The sequence below is a fragment of the Rhynchophorus ferrugineus genome, unplaced genomic scaffold (genome assembly GCF_030347505.1).
Source record: "Rhynchophorus ferrugineus isolate W39M unplaced genomic scaffold, kcgeb_rfMv2 rfM9, whole genome shotgun sequence".
Taxonomy (NCBI): Eukaryota; Metazoa; Arthropoda; class Insecta; order Coleoptera; family Curculionidae; genus Rhynchophorus; species Rhynchophorus ferrugineus.
The window spans coordinates 29,602,547-29,623,327 of record NW_027472588.1 but is presented as its reverse complement, the minus strand read 5'-3'; the positions used below and the strand labels follow the sequence as shown (position 1 = coordinate 29,623,327).

The window sequence follows — 20,781 nt, the reverse complement described above, 5'->3', positions numbered from 1 at the left end:
TCCTTAATTAGCATTAGACTATACTGTTGAAGGGAATTAAGAAACATACAAAAGACCGAAGAAGCTAAATCAGACGACAATATTAAGAATTGATATTGGAAATATCCATTCATATATACAATTGCGCAAGTTACAATTTTTTAGAATACTGCTCATTGTTTTACTCCATTTTTTGATAAAAAATTACACTTCTGTTAAGGCTACCCAAGTGTTACAGTGAAGTACTGCTCAATTAGACCATATATATTTTAGAGAGAAGCGTCTTAGTAAGTGGCGTTATCCAGAACAAATAATAATCAACGGAAATAACACATGGCGACTACCACTGGATGGATGGATGGATGGAATGGATTATCACAATGTTCAGCTTTAGCAATAGCTAGTAATTATATTTACAGTTTCATTTTATTTGAGCTTCTAATTTCAACACCAACGTTTACACGTTGATATTGATGAAGTATATTCACAAAATCTTCTAACAGCCGTGAATTACAGTAGTATACTTCAATTAAACAGGAAATTTAAACTTCTAGGACACAATGGTTTATCAAGGAGAAACCATATTATATTCAAATAAAATTAAATGTGACGAAATATTAATGGTTAGTGAATTTTTCGTTTTCTATTAAAAATCACTTCAAATTAACTCAAAATTCTCATTTAGAATAGAAATAATAAATAAATAAATAAATAAAATATATATATATATATATATATATATATATATATATATATATATATATATATATATATATATAATAAGCAGTTGGTATTATATTTTATGTTATATGTAACTTTATCACTATAATTTAATGTTGTAAAGACATTCTTAACACTATCACATAACATATTTAAGCAAGGACAGGTTTTCAATCAATATGAATATCAATATACCGCTACTTTATACCAAGACATACAAAAATTAAATCACACTATTTCCCATCAATCATTTTCTTGTGATCAAATGTTCTAAAACCTTAACATCCTTAACATTAACCAACAAGGATGGATATGTTTCCAATCAATATAAAGACACACTGTACACTTTCATCGAATTGCCTTTTAGGAAAACTGTGACGGTGCGTATGAGAGGGCGGTACCGTTGAATCGTTAGACCAACCAAAAAAACGGCCACCGCGGGAAAGGTGGTACCGACCCTACCTCGTTCTCTTTCGTGTCGAACACTCCGAATATTGCCTATTGTGGGAAATGTCATCGTTCAACCTGAGGCCCTTGTGCTTGAATTTGGTACTGTGGACGTCTTAGTTTAATATTGGATAACGACTCAGTGATGGAATGGGAACTTTTAGTCATTGTGATCGTATTCTGTGAACTACGATTTTCTCCTGCACTGTTTGATTTGATTTTGTGAGCTCAAAGGTGAGTTCTGTAACTTTTTGGTTTACATATTTTTTGCTTTATGTTTATACATATTAGATATTGGTTTATACATATTGTTATTTAAATCACCAAAGGGGGTGATACAGAAGGCAGTTACAAAAAACATTATCTGTCAATGATATTTTGTTTAAATTGATTTAAAACAAAATTGCGACGAACATATGCATCTAAATTAATATAGTCAGTCAAGAGCAAATATGGATGGAAGATATTTACAAGTGTTGTTAGAAATAAAAAATTATAACAAACTAATTCAAAATCTAATTAAGCCATAGTGAAGAAGAACCTAAAGAAGATGCTAAAAGATATAATTTATAGAGTCATAAACTGCATAGGAAGCTCTTAGAAAATATATTCAAAGTCATCCTGATAGTGACTATTCAATTAACAAGATTAAATTTTCGCTGCATTTGGTATTAGGTTTCAACTTTCGACTACAGGAGTAATATTTTACACTCAGTTCCCAACTTTTATCCCGTGCTCCGAGAAACGGGCGGGTTTATGTTTATTTTACTCAACGTACTAATCATTCCTCACTAATAAATTCTATTGCAATACCCTTCTAAATATTAAGGAAATTGCATATTTCAGAAAATTTTTATTTCAGGTGATTGATTCTGTAGGCGCTTTATATGCCATTTATTGAAAAAACGGGTAAATAAATTGAGTGAGGTTAATTAATATGAGTTAGGATATCTGTAAACAATTTAATACAATTTGTCCAAGCGCTATCAGTTAACAAGACTTTTCATTTCTTTCAGTGCCATCAAATACTATTTATATTTAAAATTTGCACAATCCAGCAAGTAACTCAATCCTGATGATATATCGCTGATCAGAATTAGATTCAAAATTGACTTTCATTAAGTTTTTCCAATAAAAAAATTACTAAAAGCTCGAAATGCTTCATCAGACATTTTATTTACTCAATATTTTTTGTATATAATAATGTGATATTAATTTGTCTCTTTTTTGAGCGATTTTCTTATCCAAATGAACAAAAATATGGTGATTTCTAAATCGTCCCAATTAAAACAAGGGTTGGACAAAATAATATGAACTGAATAGTTTATGACTGAAATTTATAACTGAATGTTATCCTGAATGTACAATAATGGTAAAAAATGAACCTGAACGGTAAATAATTCACCAGTTTTCCTCACAGACACCAACGATCTGCTCTCTTCTGAAATCTGAGAGATCATGCATTTCACCGATCGCTGAAATATATATAAATACTGGAATATAAACAAGGTTTGCTATGTAAACTCAGCAATACATACGCATCGCATTATTTACACGAAAGCAGTGTTCCCAACATCAAGCAACAAGATGTACTATAAATACTAGACATCGCTGATCAAAATGCACACAAGCACCTAAAATGATAATTAATAAACATTTCTTCATCAACCCCCTGTTGTTTAATCTACTTCTAAAGATCTAAAAATCTATTTTTATTTCGAGTAGATACTGCCTACTCACGCGTCAATACCATCTCATCCTCATAATTATAACATTCTTATTAAGATCACGTCGTTATATTCGGTGGTCCAATTCGATACCTGTTCGATAACTGATAATATCGCTCTGATTAAAAGATTAGTACTAGCCCATAATACGATGCCTAATTTTGATTAATCATTTAACTTCACAAAATAGTTACACTGAATATGATGAAAATATAAAATAAAAAGAGAACAATATAATTTATTACAAAAAGGACTATTAAAACTGTATTATATATATTAATAGTGCAATTTACTACAGTTATGGAGATATTATTATTTCAGTAACTACCCACGTCTAACATTAAACTCATTTTTATTGTTGTAAACATAATATACGTCCATTTTTTATAACGTAATGTTTGAAGTACTTTCTCTATTTTTTACATAATATAGTTTCTAAACTAAAAATTAATAGGAAAACGTAAAAACACCATATTCTAACATATTCCAATTTAATATTATAGTCTGTAATTACAATTAATTATATATAATATATAATTTTAATTATAATTAACATAAATATATTAACGTAATATATTTAAATTTTATGTAAAGTTCAATTTTTAATATATATTGAATTTATAATATCAACCCTATTATACAAATTTAATATACTGTTAAAGTTAACATACTGTAAGTAGCATACTTTAAATTGTGAGTGCTCCATCATTATCGTCTATATTCACTGAATAATTTAATAATATTAAATGAAAAACTATTATTTTATGTGTAGTAATCGAAGTAATAGTGAATTATCTAATTTATCACTCATATGAGGTTGTTTAATAGCTGTTTACAAAGATGCTTTACATTTTTACCAATAGATCAAAATACATGTAGGTACCGATATTAATATACCGAAAAAATAGTGAAATTTTGTTAATATGAATCAAAATCGTATAATACAATTAATGTGAATAACACCAATGGACATATTTTTTGTTTAGTAATATCTCAAATATTATGGTATTAATTAGTATCACCAATATGCTACCTACCACCAATATGCCGCCTTTCTAAAGCTTTGATGTGGATTAAACAAATACACAATCAACACTACATAAAATTTAACTTAAATCCACAAAATTTTCGCTAAAACCTCAACAATTATGTTCTTTAAAAATAATAATAAGTTCTTTAAATAATAACTTTAATTGTCTATCAAAAAAATAAACTGTTGTTTCAAAAGTTGCCAATTATACTTAACAAGAGGTCATGTAGAATGCAAAATTATCATACATTCATTACATATCACTTATGAAACGAGAAAACTAGTAAAGGAATCACTATCATCTATTTTCAGGCATCACTATCTATATAACATATATAACATACATCCATATATATAACACCAAAATCATAAATCGTCGAAAAAAGAGTTTACTTTTTAGGTCATCCAAGAGTCTGCTGTTGTCACTTGCTGTCGAGACAACATACATACGTAGTCTGAATAGTTTAATTATTTAATGGAGATATTAAAAAATTAATGGATAATAGAATAATTCCAAAATATAAAATATAAAATATATGTTCAATGCGGAATCCAAAAATATTGTAAATTAAAAAAAATCTAGAAATTGTAAACGGGTAACGACTAACCAGAAGCAATACTTTGAGAAATAAACAATAAAATCTTAATTTAGAAAAAATGTTCCTTCAAAAATCAACAGAAATACTGTTTTCAAATAGAAAGTATTATTTATAATTAATTTAATACACCAAAAAAACTGTTGGGAATTTAACCTACTCTATAAAAATGCATTAAAAAGTTCTACGGTTAACTAGTGCTAAAATTATCGATGTTCGGCTGGGTCATTTATAACCATCAAAAATGATGCAGAACACCTAAAAATGGAACTGCAAAAGCCTATTACAATATTTAATTGATATTTGAAAAAACTAGTCAAACAGGACAACCTTGTTAAAATACAGAAAGGGGGATATTGGACAGTTAGAAACGAAATCAGTTGCTGAAATTATGGCTTGGATTCGGTTTTGTCATATTTTGCCATTTTACTAGTTAATAATACAGGTTTTTAAATATTTGCTCGAAAAATATTTTTAAAAAACAGATTAAATCTTACCTATGAAGAACGTTGCATTAATTAACGTACAGCTGCAATATAAATAATTACTCAAATCTGCGAATTATTCAATGGACACGTTGCCTTGGAAACATGTGATGAATTGAATTAGAATATCATATGTAAATAATTAACTCGAAAAATAAATGTTAGAAAGCGTGGAGTGGTTTAAAAAAATTAATTTACTTAAAAACTATTTTATTTTAACAAAGACAACTGCAGACATATTTTTTTATATATTTTAAAGCATTTTACCAACGAGGGTTTATCTGGACTGGACCTACTGTTTAACGTGGTTGACGTAACCGAATCACGGTCCTCGGCATTACCGACTGGCGAGTGACCGAATTAAATATCAACTCAGAAGATATCCGGTGTTACCCAGCCTGGTTACTGGCGTGACTTGGATCATTTTCCTTGTCGGATTTTTCACTCTCGCCTAAGGACAATCACAAACAAAAAATTTACGACCATACCCAAGCAGGATTCGAACCCGCGACTATAGTAACAGCAGGAGGATCGCCCTGTCGTCTTTACCACTGCGCTAACTAAGCCGGCTGGAGATATATTGAATTTATAGTATAAATGACTCTACCGGTCCAATACTATTTTAATGTAAATGAAAACTTAATTTTTAGACAGCTCACACATAGCTTGACAGGACCATAGCCATCTGGACAACTTATTGTTGTGGTAAAATTGTTTATGAACATAGGTTCTCCTCATTATTCTATCATTATCGCCCTAACAATTGCACTATTTTTACATGAAATTTTACTGTATATGCTATAAAGTTTCGGTACCTCCAAACTTCAAGAGTCTATGCCTCAGGATCTCTTTTAGTACAAAACGACTTTCGGCCCCAAAGAACTATAAGTTTATGTCTAAATTTCTGTCGAATATGACAGTTTACACCTTGAACTGCGATGCTTGTGTAAGGAATTCACAGACTGGGGCAGTTTTTCAAAGCATGGATGTTTCCTAATTCTAATGAACACATTGACACTTTTGAACACATTGACATTATAGCTTTTATTATGATTTTCTTGCCCAAACGCCAGCTAACTATGTCAAAATATTTGCAAATAATTGCAGTTTCAAAGTCAACTTGTCTTCTTTTCTTGAAAATATGTTTATATTCTTGGCAACGTTATTCGAGTCAATTGATGGAAATGTTGTAAGATATCAAGTACCCCTACCAAGTGAGTTTGTCGAATACGCGGTTTTATTAATATATGGTATGGGGTTTTTCAATAAAATCACAGAAATATTAATGGAATTTTATAAAATGTCCACCAAAACTTCTCAGGGTAGCACAGATCTGAGGGTAGATCCCTTCATTCGTCATTTTCAATAAATTTGAGTACTAGCGGTTATATAAAGGCGTTATTCGATGGCGGCTAATTACCACATATCTGCCATTTTAAAAAATCACAAAAGAAAATGTTTAGAATGCTCAATGCGCATGATCTTGGTAACGAATTTATATCACCTCTGCGAGAGATAATTATAATATCGAAGCTTATGGAGATAAAGAAGTTTATGGAGGTTCACCGTAGTAGTTGCGTGGCATGTAGCGCTGTCTACTTGTGGTTCAAAATATGATTCAATTTGGGTCAATTAACAATAAAAGGCAAATAGAAAGCAATACCCAAAGACCACGTTATAATAGATAGAATATGATTTTTTAATATATGTAGTGACATGATGTAAAGTGAAATATATCTGTAAATTCATTTTAATTTAATCGCTTTCTTATCATCTTATTATGATACAATTTTGATTAAAACCGTAACACTGTTGACATAATCTTGCAAAACCTGTACATTTTATTACTATATGCAATTTTAATTTTAATTATTATTCTTTTTATAAATATAAATATTCGTAGTAGATATTCGACAAGCTGTTTGGAATAATACTCCAGAAATTAAAAGTACAACTAAAGGAATTAATTATTCAAAATAAATGAAGGAAATGGTAGCTGAAAATTGTAAATTACGAAAAAAATGGCAACAAAACAGAACACCTGAAAATAAAAATAGTTTAAAAAATATAAATCAAAGAATGAAAAGGGAAATACTGAAAATTAAAAACAAAACCATAAATGACTATCTGAGAATTTTAATAGATGATAAAGAAACTGATTACTCACTCTGGAAAGCCACAAAATATCTAAAGCGCTCATGTCTACACAGTTCACCTATAAGAGACCTATGTGGGAATTTGGCACGTGACAATCACCAAAAAGCAGAAGTATTTGCTGAATATCTAGAAAAAACTTTCAAACCAAACAAAACTAATATTGAATATAATTTGCCGGACATAGAAGCTGAAAATTCGATGATTGAGTTAGTCACGCCGAAAGAGCTGACCAAAGTTTTTAAAACTGACATTAACCCCAGGAAATCACCAGGCTATGATTTAATAACAGGTGAATTACTGCAAAAACTACCAAGAAAGGGAATTATAAAACTCACCAACTTGATCAGAGCATTTGATTGAGCACTTAGATTAAAACATGTCCCAGGCATTTGGAAGATGGCGGAAATTATGATGATCCCAAAACCTGGGAAGCCACCAAACGAAATAAAAGCCTATAGACCTATATTACTGCTGCCAGTAATATCTAAGGCTTTTGAAAAACTCCTGTTGAAAAGAATTAAACCAATCATAGAGAGAAAAAACCTAATACCAACACACCAGTTTGGGTTTATTAACAAACACTCAACAATTGACCAGATCCACAGAATAACAGATGTTATTGAAAAAGCCTACGAAAGTAAAAAAGTATTCTCAGCATGTTGTTCAGCAGTATGTTCTTACATGTAGCACAAGCCTTCGATAAGGTTTGGCATGAAGGCCTGGTTCATAAAATAGAGAAAATGCTACCAAAACAACACACCGAACTATTAAAATCATACATTACAACCAGAATGTTTAGAGTCAAACAAGAAGAAGCTTACTCTACAATAAAAGAAGCTAAAGCAAGTGTACCACAAGGAAGTGTACTGGGACCAATGCTTTATCTACTCTACACTTGTGATATACCACAAATGGAGAATATTACGATGGCTACATTTGCTAATGATACTGCGATTATAATTGTCGGGGAAAATAGTGAAGAAGCCTCACGAAAATTACAACAGGCAAGTGACAATACAAATAATTGAACACAAGCTTGGAAAATAATAATTAATGAAAGTAAATCTGTACATGTGCAGTTCACCTATTAACAGACCGTACAAGCACCAATAACATTAAATAATACTATCATTCCATATAGCAACAACGCTAAATATCTCGGAATGAATCTAGATGCAAAACTTCGCTGAAAGGAACATATAAAGAAGAAAAGAAAAAAACTGGAATTGAAATATAGGAAAATGTACTGGCTAATTGGAAGAAAATCACAATTATCAGTACATAATAAATTGCAATTATATAAGCAAATACTGAAACCTATATGGACATACGGAGTTCAGTTATGGGGATGTTCTGCAAAGAGTAACATTAGTAAAATATACATTTTTCAGAACAAAGCTCTAAGAGGTATTGTGTCGCACCCAAATACTATGTGCTATAGTATAGATAACCTACATCGAGACCTTCAGATACCCGCAGTCAGTCTAGAAATCAAGAGAATTGCAAGGGGGCATAAGGAAAGACTCCATTCTCATGAGAATATTGAAATATTGCAGCTTTTGGATACCACCAGAACAGGACGCAGACTCAAAAGAATCAAACCATCTGATCTTGTGTAGTGTTGTATAGTGAGGTGCATATAATAAAAAATACAGCAGGGACATGTATAAACATTATTTCACCAGATACTGAGGTAGGGCCGATGGGTCCTCTTAGTGATATACCTAGAGTTAAGTTATCATAAAGACAAATTTTAGGTTAGACGGAAACGACTAGTAACAATGTAATAATTAAATAATAATAATAATAATAATAATATAAAAATAAATATTGAGAAATGTTACTATTATTAATATAAGCAGTATTTTATGTAAAGTACTGCTTATAATATCTGTTATTATCACCAACTATAAAAGGTACGTTTTAACACACTTAAACATATTAACATTCCGAACACGAGTAGCTTCAGGTTATATAAAGGATCCTAGTATTGAAACTATAGACTTGGCCTACCTTGATGCTGTTAATATTTACAATTGCTAATGATTCATTTTTTTGCCAATAACTTGCAAACTTATTTTAAAAGATCAAGCAGAAATATTTATACCAAACAACATTTTTGTTAAATAAATAGAAAATGTATTTGAATAAAATTAGTAGCTATTAAAATATTCTCATGTTCTTAAACTAAAATCATGTTAGACAAAAGGCAGAGCAGCTCAGACACAATACTAGAGGACTCTACTGGTGTGTCGGGAAATACTCCCAACTTGACCTAAAATCAAAGAGGTTGCTTTATCAGTCTATTATCAAGCCTATATGGACTTATGAGTTTAATATTAATTTTTGCTTAAACGGTCTAATATAATTTTAATTCACAATTGTTTTGCTTGTGTATTGACTCAAGTACAACAGCACCTGAACTAGCAAATGCAAGTATAACAATAGTAAAAAAAATATATTATAAATTGTACTAAACATATCTAATGTAAGATGTAAATAAAAAAAATGTTGTTAGACTGTCCCAAATTTATTTTCATCATTACTATAATTGCTTTATGAAATGAATGAACACAACTATTAGAAACCGGACAAAAATATGCTTTGTCATAGCTGAAATGAAGCTGTACCCCTCTGATACTTTTTTTGTTAACTATTAGTCTTTACACAACCAAATTATTAATCAAACCAAAAAAAAATTCAACACCATCATTTATATTTTTTGTTGTATCCAAAATACTAGATCACAATAAGAAAATAATAAGTGAAAGTTGTTTCAGACAAAGTCTTGTTTGATCTATTCTATTTGTTTCGTACCTGTAAAATTATTTGTTTGACTGCCACGAATACCAATAGTTACTATCAACAGATAACAATATCAGTGCAGTTATTATTTGTGGAATCACTTACTGTTTGACTTAATATTACATTATCCTTGTTTTTCTTATTCTTTCGTTTAGCGCAAACATTTGTAAGCGTACGAAGATGCATACGTAACTGTAAATATATGTGTACATAAATTTGTTTTGTATCATTTTATATTTATCTTAAATGTTATCAACTTATTTTAACTTGTCAATGCTTTTAACTTCGAGGTTTAAAGTAGGACAACCCTCCTTGATTTTTTTTAGTTTAGCTTAGTCTAGCCGTGAGATGTACTGAACGAACTGTTTGAAATTAATAGTTTAATTTATGTTAAAAGCCAAAATTATTAATATTGTCCGTACAGTGGTTCCAACAAGTCGCCACACCTTTCCGTTAAAATAAAATAGATTTTAAATAAATTAAAGGTGTTAATATTTATAGATGGGATTCGATGAAATCCAGATTGTTGAAGAAATTAGTTCCACAAACATATTTTCAGTCATTGGTCTATATCATAAAATATTATGAAAGCTTAATTTGCAAATTATAATGGTTTCGGTCATGTTTTATATTTGGGAATAGATACCCTAGCTAAAATATCTACCTACTAAGAACTCTGATTTATTTTTAATTCATTAGTGAGATAGTTTCAAAAGGTAAGTACAATATTTTTTCTAAAAGCAACTTCAGAGATATACATTGGATTTTATAACATATGTTAGTCAATTACTATTTCAGGATTTTTTCTCAAGTCACATAAAATTTTACTAATAATAGGTCCGGAGGAAGTAAGGAAATTACTTAATTATATACTTTATATAGATAAACATTCTGCTGAGATAAAAAAGTGTAAAACAAAAGGTTATTAAAGGTGCTGTTCATTAAAATTTCTTTTCGCCAGGCCATATTTTTGCAACTAACAAGTGTTCAAATATTGTTTATATTTGAATATTGTACATCATTTACGTAAAGTTGTTTGGTGTGACTGGTGTGACTGGGATCATTTTTCTTGTCGGATTTTACACTCTTGCCTAGAACAATCACAAATTTTAAACAATCACAAGCATAAATTTAGGACCATGCCCCAGCAGGATTTGAACCTGCGGCTATCGCAACAGGAGGAGGACCGCCCTATCGCCTTTACCATTGTGCCACCAAGCCCGCAATTTAACATATTGAATAAATAAGAACAGGAATCAAAATAAATGATGTAAGAGTTACCTAAACAATAAATTAAGCAAATTCTAAAAATGCGAAATCTTGATGTTGAGGTTGTCGTGTGACAGTTCTGAAAACATAATGAAAACGTACCTGAGCATCCAATTTTCAATGACAAGGATAAAATTTATATACATATATACATGAAACATGAAATAAATATATATGAAATATAACAGGGATTGGTAATTATCACTACAGATACTTCTAATGTCAGATAACATTAAACAGAAATATAACGGTACTGACGATTATACACTAGCAGTTAAAATTACGGGTAATTAATTATGCTGGCAGATCATAGTACTAATAGTATTGATCAATAAATATACAGATATGTACTGATAATACCAATAACAGACAATGAGAATGATAGTCAATACGAATGACGAAATAACTGTGGAAATCTAGGTCCATAGCAGTCAATAACAATAACGGTCATAGTCATTGCAAACAATGGACAATGGCGATAACTGATAGCAATGGTAAACTATGCTAGGATATATGTGCACACGGTATGAAAGGAAAGTAACACTCGACGTTCCTATTTCTACCCTTACACTACTATACATGCAATGAGATCAAGAGGTAAAGCCAGAATATCAAAAATAAATAAGAAATGCTCTTGCTATTGCGCACTTACTTCTCCAGCTCCAGCTATGATGAACGTGCAACGCGCACGGCAGAAATCACTCTCGATAGCGTTTATGTATACTTCGAATTATCAATGGATTATAATTACATATCAGTTATTTTGGAGGCTTCAGTATTTGGTTTATAAAATAGTTATAATTTATACTTTGGTGGGTTTCAAGCATACAATTTTTTACAATAATCTAAGAATTATTGGAAAAATATAAAAATATAAAGATACGAATAAATAATAAAATAAATTAGATAAAGATAAATGGGTAAATAAATAGAAAGTAATAAACAGATAATACTCAATAAATAATAATAACTATAAAATAATAAATAGAGAAAAATTAATAAAGAATAATAAATAGAAAATAATAAATGGAGATTACTGGATTAGAGAAAACTGGAATAATCTGCAAATAAACACACAATTTGATGAAGTTTGAGTTGGACAGCACTAAATACAGTAAAATCAACTGAATAAGAAAGATACATATCTCTTATGAAGTTCTAATGTCCCTTGAACATGTTAAACTATTAAATCTCGCAAATATAGTCTACGAAAAAACATTAACAATGTTGCCACTCATGGTAGTTATTTCTCTTGCTAGGTATTCGCAACAATTCCATAATTAAAACAATCCGGCCTGGTTCACTTTACTTTATCGTTTAAACCTTCGAAAAAACATGTCTTTGTCTCTGTTTTAAGGAAAAAATATGTAGAAAATATCGACAATGAAAACTCGCTTTTACACAAAATAAAACGCAATGAAGTAAAACCCCAGGAAAGTTGTCCCATATGGACAAACACCTAAAACGACTTCATAAGAGATACTATAGTTGTATATGCAACAATGAAAAAAAAGCTGGAGCACTCACTAATCATTTTCAATAAACTTTTATACCAAAGGAATGTGAACAGATCGGACCGAAAAAAACAACAAAATTATAAAAGTAAAATCTAAATAACGCGGTGTCACAATCCCAATTGCAACAAGTCATGTGTTAGTTCAGGAAAGTCATTTGTATTGACACCAAAGAGGGATATTCATCGTCATTTAATTTTACTGAGCATGTGGTGCCTTCAGCGAACTATAGTGTATTACAAGCTGCTAAAACCGCTTTCAACTGTTGCTGCACTAAGCTACAGACATCAATTGAACACATTGATTAATAATATAATCATCTTACATGACAACGCTCAGTCACACGTTACCAGACTTGTCACCAAGCCAGCATCGTTCTCCCGGCACGGTATCGTTGTGTTACCAGAAACATACGAATTGTACGAAATGATAGAAAATATTGTGATTATTATATGTTATACCATTTTCTCAATATAATCTCAATTTTTAATGTGAATAAAGCATCAGAATACATTAAAGCACTTAATTCTACGTAAACGTTATTAGTATAGAGATTAAGTATAGTCAAAAGAATAATTAATAAATACCTAGTTTAAAATAATGATAGGTTAGTCGACAATGACTAGTAATAATCTATTAATTAAAAGAAAATTGTCTCCAAGGGAAATTACTTTAAAGGTGACGAAATAAATTTAGAAACAAGTTAAAGTTTACATTTCAAAAGTCTCAGTGTTTTTGATCACAATTATATACTGTAACAAGTAAAAGCAAATTGAATTCTCCGGGGAATGTCGGACTTAACCGAAGATACCTATAAATTATTCTTCCACTATGCACATATATAATAATTCACATATTCTACAATTTGATATCCCAGTTTACTAGAAATATAAAATGAGTCATAAGTGGAATTTATCTTCTTGAAAGTGTAAATGTTCTGCCACCAGAATAAAATGATCTCATTACAGCTGTGATAGTACCTAAGTTATCTATTATACATTCTACTATGGTAGAAATTGGCTTGACTGGCGTATCTTTATCCGACACACGTGTACTTTACCTTTTACTTTACGTGGCAATTTATGTCAGCAATTTTAATCAAATTGGAGTTCAATTTTTTCGTATGAGAAACATCGCGAAGTGCTAAATATGGTCTTTCTAATATTTTAATAATATAATGAATGTAGTAATACTATTTTTAATATACACCGAATCTTTATTCGCCCGAAATTTTTGATATTATAAAGCCGGTACTTATATTTTTGCGTGTTCTAACTATATATGTATGAAATAAAAGTATTTAAATGTTTTTTTTTCTAATACCAACATAGGAAACAACACAAATATGTCAGGTTTACAATTAAAGGGATGAAACTCTTTTAAATGTGTCACACTCATCCCAGAATGCGGCAAACGAATCTGTAGCATGTTTTGAGGATTTTGAGAAAGCAAAATCTAAGGCATATTTCATTCAGTACCTCATGTGTTACAAATAGCTTACAAGAAACCGGCACAATGTAATAAATGTTTGACAATCCACAACAATGTCAATCCTTTGTGAGTGAAATTATGGTAGTGAAACTGATATTGTTAATTATGTTGACAGTGACCCTTTTTTAGGAAATAGCATTTTTGTACTATTTCTCTCACAGTTATTCCATATTTTCTCACTTTATAAACTTTTTCTAGATTTCCAGAAATATTTTAAAATCAAAATTGGCCATATCGACCAAACTATTATCTATTTTTAGCGAGACTATCGAATAATAATTCCTTTTTATACATATAGAAAAAGATTACATCGTTATGCCAAAAAGGGCTCGATTTAGTTTAGTTTCAGCAGCTGGTCTGTTAAAATTTTCACTGTTCTACCTTGGAAACGTTTACCGAATGAATACGATTGGAGATAGGTCATTTAGATTCCGTGAAGATTATGGACCGATGGAATAATTACATCGCACTGTAGACTCCATAAGTAGATGCCTGGAAAATAGACTGTACTGCTCTACTGACTTTTTGGATATAAGTCAAGACTAGCATACAAACTAAAAGAGAGGATTCCATTTTCCATATACGCACTGGCACCGTTGTTGTACTTGATTTACATTGCCTATCTTTTAGTTAGTAAGGACACAATGAGTGCCCTGGTCTCAGATCATTCTGGTCCAAAAACTGCTTCGTTCCAACTCCAATGGCATCTGAATAAAATCGATAAATGGTTTAAACAATGGAGAGTGAAAGCAAACCAAACCTAGTCCACACAAACCAATTAATTACACACTGAGAAGAAAAATCTGTCCGTCGATAAAATTATACAAAGGAACCCACAAGAGGAACATGCAAAATACTTAAGCCTTTACTTGGATCGTAGATTAACTTGGCAGAAGCACATCTGGACCAAACATAAACAACTTGATAGTGGGCTCCGTAGTCTGAAATGGTTAACAGGTCGTCAATCCTATTTAAACAATGACAGCAAAATGATTCTATACATATCCAGTATCAAGCCAATCTAGACATACGACATTCAAATTCAAAGCTCAGGTAGTCAAACCATGCTCAATACTCATCAAAACATGAGCGACAAGTATATGTATCTGGATATCGATATGCGAACAGTAAAGCAGGAAATTATAAATGTTTACATAAGCTATCACTGGAGACCTGCGACATTCTTGCTTGACTACATTCCCAGTCTCAGCAACAAATTAATATAGAGAGTTGGGTGCAGCGCCCACAAATTGAAGCTCTCTAAAAAAATTCTCTAACAAAGAATCTAGAAGATGGACAGCACAGTGGTTTCTTGTTTTGTAACAGATTACCATGACGCAGAGAAGGAGAAATATTGGAAATAGGCTACTTTGAAAGAAAAAGGACTTTTAAAAAATGCATTATAAAACACCGAAATTACTCTTTTTTTAAATCTAATATATAGCATAAATACTTGAAACTACTAAGACTTAACAATCTCTTGTTAAATTAAAATTAGAGATGTTCCGTATATATTTAAAAAAATCTAATAATATTATATTATCAGGTTTGATTTCCAAGGGTCAATTTAAGAAACAAGAAAGAATAATTTGCACAAGATATTTGTATCATTTTATTTAATTGTTCTACTCTATGGTAGACATAACAAATTTGAAAGTCAGAAATAGTTGATTTTTTTAATCCATCAGTCATCAGAATGCAAAAAATAACAAATATACCACTTCTTTGTGTACTGTGGAATTTTATGTACCAAAAAAAAATTACAGAGTGTGCCAATCTTAATGAAACCACAATACTAACCACCGGGATATTGTTTTACTGACCACCTGCTCGCGAATAATATTAAACCAACTATAAACGTAATACGCATTCTTTTGTGAAACCAGGCTTCTTAGCAAATGCATCTGCTAGAAGACCAATAATTATTTTAAAGTGGTTCTTGATATTATCGGTCTCCAGCCGAGTTCTGTTCGGATTCAGATACTTGTTTAACGGATTAAGATATTCAAAAATCACTCACTTGATAATTTACGGTGGTTTTATTTCTAATCTAATTACAATATATGTAATAACATAATGTTATCTTTCAGGTCGATGTTGAAATGGAATAAAGCAAGTTGTATGCAGAAATTATTTTTTGTTAATAAATCAGAATAATGTTCACATCCATAATGAACTATGTGAATTATATAATAAAACAATATATAGTACTCTCTAACTCAACAATTCTTGTGTATAAATTATCCATATTTTCTTTCTATGATATTTAATAAACTACCCCAAATTATTTAGATTTTTTTTGAGCAACAACTGCTGACTTTAAACGATCAAAGCTTTCAACGACATCAATTAATTGTTTTTTATTAATCAATATCAATAAAACCAATAAATATTTATCAATATTAATATGTCAATTGAAAAGTCCCCGGCCTACCCTAGTAAAACACATTTCACACAAAACACATTCTGTTGATGGTCTTTCCTTTTTCAAAGTAATCAATGACAATTTATTCCATGCGCATCCCAAAATACAGACGCCATAAGATTGCCAGCCGACTGTTGCGTATTCTCACGCATGCTCTCTGATGGTTCATTTTCCTGGGACATTGTCCAAATACTCGGCATCATACCATGTTTTTGCTTCAAGTGTATTTCTTCCCTTCAAAAAGCAATATTTTAACAACACGAGAAATTCCTTATTATCCATTATTTTCACAGTAACAAAAGTTGCTTCACTCAAAATATTATAATTCACAAACAAATGATCCGACAGCTGTCAAATTTATACACGCATCTTTTGAGATGACTTAGGGCTAACTAAAAAACATATGGATTTAATTCTAGTAGCGCCATCTATGTGTCAAACCGGAGACTTTCCAATTGACCTGTTAGTTGATTTTCCTGTAGCAGAGTTTGCGTTCCACTTATCAATCCTCTGAATGGATTCAATCAATTTTTTCCAATCATGTTTCTATGATACATGTTTCTGTTATATTTGTTACTATTCATAAATCATATACCTCTGTCAAAAATAGTACAACTTATTTGACAAACCAGAAACTTATTAAGTGATATGTAATAATGATTGTGTTTTATTAATTTATTTTTTATATTGTTTTATTTAAAAATATTTCTTATAAAAGCTAAAATTTTTAACGTCGCCGTGTTTATTGCCATTTATTGTTTCTTTTATATATTTTATAAATTGCGTTCCATCGTTTTTAAGCAAAAGAATCTGTCTTAAAATATGTTTTAGAAAAGTACAGATTAAACAAATTGGATCATAACAAGAAGTACGGGATATAAAACAAGAAACCGATATGTATTTAGCTGATATGTCTGTTTTCATTATGTCGAAATAATTCGGCTGGAAATACAGTAATATTTTCGGTTGGTAGATTTTAATTTGGATTTTTTGGCGTTAATAAAAATAGATAGTAGTTCAAACTGTAAAATATGATGAATAAGGTTAGAGAAATTAGTAACGGAAGCAAAACAATTAACAAAAAATAGTTTAGGTAAATATGTCTATATTAATATTTTAAATGATAAAAATAAATAAATTAGTTTAAATAATGATTTACTCTTAGGCGAAGTCTATCCGAATGATAAATAAACTTTATTATTAGAATCAGTTACCAATTTGGGCTGAAAAATTATTTTTGGCAACCAAGCGCTTTTTTGTTATTGAAATAAATGACTATGTTTACGAGCCTATCAGTATGTCTATGAGTGACTATATATAGTCAAATATTAAGCGCACAACTCGCAAATGCTAATATATATTCTATATATTATAACCTATGAATAATAGAATCATCAATATTTATAAATTGAAGACACAACACAAGTTACCAGGCCAATCGTTGAAAAACGAATGAAATTCTTAAACATATCATGGTAGGCCTACTTATTTCATCTTGCGGAGTTACTACAAAACTAAACATCGACCATGAAATAATTTTGAAACATCTATACAAGACTAGATACCAAAATAAGTTAAACGCTAGGGTTTCATATGGACTCACAGTAAAAAGTTGAATGTTTTCCGAGTTTCAACTTGAGAATCGGTAGTAAACCCAGAAGAAATCGAGATATTTTTAACGAATGATTACAGGTTATGAAAAGTGGATCATATACAATGACTTGTGGATTGTGATCGAAGTTCGAATAGTTTAAAAATAACATATTTTAGTTACATTGACTCTAGAGAAAGTAAAACTAAAAAATGAGGGGTTGACCAGTAGGAACAGTCTTATCTTGCAACAAATGTCATTGATTAGTGTTTAATATGAAGTTTATGAAGTTCATCTAACAAAAAAAATTTTAAAAAAGATTTCCTTTTATCCAACCTGTTATTTTTAATAGAATGCTGTGTGAGATTTACAGATAGGCATAAGGCATACAGATATGTCAAAAAGTTTCTTAAAAACAATTATTTTAAAGTATATTATAACTTTTATTAAATTTAATTCTTTAATTATGTATTTTTTTCATAATTACGAGCTCATTAAATTACTATTTTCAGTACTTTTCTAAAATGTAAATCCGATTTGATACTAGCAGATTACCTCCTTCGTTCTCTTATTTCATTATTTGATCATACAGAAAATCATTTAGACGTTAATTCTATCTGAAAGATTATAGTATTTATTCCTACCGCTATTACCAGATTAATCTGCTTTCAAACCTGTGAGGCAAACGAATATAGTTTAGTCAAAAAGTCTAAGTTTTAGTCTAAAGAGATTTTACCAATTATTAATAATTATAAAAAGTTTAAATAACTTCGCTTAAGAATTTCCGGTAAAGATTCTAAAATGAGTTTGTAAATAAAAATTATTTCTAAATGAACAGCAACACTTCATTCATGTTAAATTAATGATATTATGTAGTAAGGGGTACTTCTACGTCAGTCCAGTAAACCCTTTTAATTGATATTTCCAATATGAAGTTAATTGGATATTTTTCTTTGCATTAGAAATATTGGTTGTTGAATTTACTACTAATTAGGCAAAGATGTAAAAAAGGATTAATCCCTTTAACTAATTTAAACGAACACAATATTTTAATAAATTGGTACGAAAATTATGTTAGTAATATGTTAACGATAAATCTAAATTGGGTCATATTTCGAGTTATATTAAAAAAAAGGATAACTGTAAAAAACATTGAGATATAACGTCTTTTCTATGATTTGATTATTTTTAAAATAATTCAAAACGATTTCCTGATATTGGTCTCCTACAAGGATTTCTGTAATACTCATATTTAGATGAAAAAAAAATTTCATCACAAATCAACAAAATATTAAAAACTAATTTCACTTCAATAATTAAGATAATTAAAAAAAAACATACTCTGCCAGGCCCTTAATGGAACCTGACATCTAATATATCTGCTTTCTAAAAGTTTTCAAAAACTCCCAATCTGATAGAGAAAAGATATATTTTATAAAAGAAACCTACTTGAGTAAAAAATGTTTAATCTAAAATAGTTGTGAAGCTGTTGTGAATTGGTCGAAATATATCTACCACTAAAATTTATTTTTTTATTATTATGAAGCTGGAAAAATTTTTTAAAATATATTTTTGAGTACATATTTTTATGCATAAATAAATACCAAATAATCTTGAAGCGTGCCTTGAAGCAAGCTCGGTTGTATTTTATGTGATACTAGCATACTGCTTACTAGCTTTTGACAATAAATTCCTAAACCTCAACTGTTTTGTTCATATTCGGTAATTACTTGAATTAATTTTGCATGTCATTAATTTAGCAAATCCAGTACCCACTGTTCTTAAGGTGACTCACTTAAATACCTAATTTCCCCTTTTATTATTGAGTTATTTTTGATTATATAGTGTAGGCGAAATTACCCATTAAACAGAAAGATAAATTCTATCTTTTTTTTAAGTTTTGTTGAGTTAGTGAAGAAATCATATGAAAATTACAAAAGAGTATAAAGAAGTGAAACATTTAAGGAAAACAACATTTCGAGCAAGAATATTAAAAAAAAAATACTTAATTAAGCCAAACTTCCATGATTTCTGGTATTTTTAAATGATTTGAGCTTCTGATCAGACAGACAACGTGTTTACTCAAAATAAACTTTAATCAGAAGGACTAAATTTAGTGACATTGGACGGGAATCAAGTTAGCCAAATGTTTTCAGGTCGCAAAATCACCTGATCGCATTTCTCCTATAAACAGGTGTTTCTTCCAATGCTCAACTAAGGGGTATCTGCTAATAGTCAATGGTCCTCAATTATGGATATCTTATACTTAATATGTATTCCATTATACTCTATTATATTCAATACTTTTCTACTTACCTTAATTAAACCGAAGCACTTTAGTTTTTAATGGTGCCGAAATAATCAAACTCTACGGTTTTAGTACGATTTTTCAGCTTCGTCAGATTTAAGGAATAACTAAAAAAATAAACACGATTTAAAACCATTATTTTCAGACGTTGCAGACATGTGTATAAATGATGTTTTTGATGTTTGTTTACGAATGGTAGCTTTTATAACCGTATAAAGAAAGCAATTTATAAAAAAG

General features: G+C 30.0%; 1 protein-coding gene across 1 annotated transcript in view; it reads left to right on the top strand.

Moving 5' to 3' along the window:
- Nucleotides 1-20,781, top strand: part of LOC143202626 (uncharacterized) — a 100,551-nt gene that overhangs the window by 1,034 nt on the left and 78,736 nt on the right. The window lies entirely within an intron of this gene.